General features: G+C 43.4%; 1 pseudogene across 1 annotated transcript in view; it reads right to left on the reverse strand.

The window, feature by feature from the left end:
• Positions 1-1,746, reverse strand: part of LOC111652851 (sulfotransferase 2B1-like) — a 5,836-nt pseudogene that overhangs the window by 565 nt on the left and 3,525 nt on the right. The window contains exons 2-5 of the transcript XR_015437055.1: positions 1,269-1,480; positions 545-671; positions 261-355; positions 1-142 (exon numbers count right to left, since the gene is read on the reverse strand). The exon at positions 1-142 is cut by the window's left edge and continues 31 nt beyond it. The product of XR_015437055.1 is annotated as a sulfotransferase 2B1-like (transcript). The remainder of the gene's footprint in view (positions 143-260; positions 356-544; positions 672-1,268; positions 1,481-1,746) is intronic.

Raw genomic sequence — 1,746 nt, forward strand, 5'->3', positions numbered from 1 at the left:
CGGGAGGAACAGCAGAGTAGTTTGACATGTTGTTCTGCTTCATGTTCTTGAACAAACAGCGCTCTGCTATCTTCTCTATCACCTCAGAGTCCAGAGGTTTCTCCAGGAACTGAGCGAGTCTGGACACAGAGTCCTTCAGGTCCTGAACCAGAGAGAAGCACAGCAGTGATGGGACAGTGCGACTGTGTGAGGTCAGAGCTGCTCAGAAAAGGTCTCCGAGATTTGAGGAGGAAGGTTTGAGGAGTGTCACTGAATCTCACCACGATCATCTCTTCATAGCAGATGTACATGATTCTGTCTTTATCCTCAGCGTTCAGCCAACCCTTCACATGATCGAACCACGAGCCAAAGGCAACTGGAAGAAGGAACATCACAAACACAAAGTTAATGTGTTGAATTATAACGTTGTCATCAATTATTTATAGAAAGTCCTTTGGACTGAACGTCATGGTCTTTGAACTGCACATGGTAAACACATGCCCACCTGTCTGACACACAGTATTGTGTATTATATCATGAGTTAATACTGAACACTGAGTCCGACCTTTTCCGTCCAGGAACTTGTGGAGGAAGTCGCTCTGTGGGCCTGGGTCCACCAGGAAGGAGGACATCCCATAATAATGAAAGGAAGATGTAAACACATCTTTGGGGTTCCTCATGACGTAGATGACCTGCAGTGATCATATGACATCCATTAATTTATTAATTAACATAGTTTTCTTTAGCATCTTTTTTTATTGCTGTTACTGATGTCCGACGTCGTCTTGTATGTTGTGTTTGTGTCCCCTCTGTAAATCAAAGACCTCTGAACAATGAGTCAAACTGTTTCTTCAGGAGAGACGTTTGGAGCTTCGGCTCCTGAGTCATTTTCTAACTGTGTTTCCATTTTACATAAAAACAGAAGTATTGCTTTCTCAATTAAACGTAATTCGTTTTAATTTTAAAGCTAAAACAAGCTCCTTCCAGACGAGTGTATCACACAATCAGGAAGTGAACATGTCCTCGTGATGGCTGTTGTTTCAGGTGACCACTGAGTGATTTGGACATTTGCCTTCAGGTTACCTCCTGTTGCTATGGCAACTACCTAGCAACCATCTGGTACCACCTATAACAATTGCAGTACACTACCAGCCACATAAAACGCCATAGCAACCATATGCTAGCTACTTAGAAACACCATAGAAACCACTTCCTACCCAACCAGCAGTGAAACACATTGGATAGCTGCCAATTTGAATGTCTTAATGACCCGTTAACACAGAATGTACCTTTGGCTTTACTTCAAAGAAGCCCCGTGGCATCATGTTGTAGTGGAAGTGTGTAGCAAACATGCGAGGAGACGGCCTCTTTGACAGGTACAGGTTGGAGGCCCGGCGCACCTCCAGCCAGGGAACACGGTCCCAGTTAGGAAGAGTCTCAACGGAAGCTGGATCTCCTCCACTCATGATCAGAGGGGCGATCTCCTGCATCCAGGTCGTACCTGAACAAAAGAGGTTTTCTGAATTCTGTAGCTCGTGTTCATTCCCCGTCAGACTTTTATTTTTCCTCTTGTTCGGTAAATAAGTAAAATGACTTTATTAAATTAGGTTAGCTTTGTTCCACTTTTAGTTTAGTTTTTTCTGATTTAGCTGTGCCCGTCCAAAATGAGATCAACTAAGGTGGATAATGAAGACTATTTAAAGCTCCTCCAGTGTAAAGGTCTGTGTCCATGTGTAGTGTGATTATAGATCAGCTCTAGCTTCTATA

The sequence above is a fragment of the Seriola lalandi genome, unplaced genomic scaffold (genome assembly GCF_002814215.2).
Source record: "Seriola lalandi dorsalis isolate HSWRI2012SDOR001 ecotype SW California unplaced genomic scaffold, Sedor1 jcf7180002054075, whole genome shotgun sequence".
Taxonomy (NCBI): domain Eukaryota; kingdom Metazoa; phylum Chordata; class Actinopteri; order Carangiformes; family Carangidae; genus Seriola; species Seriola lalandi.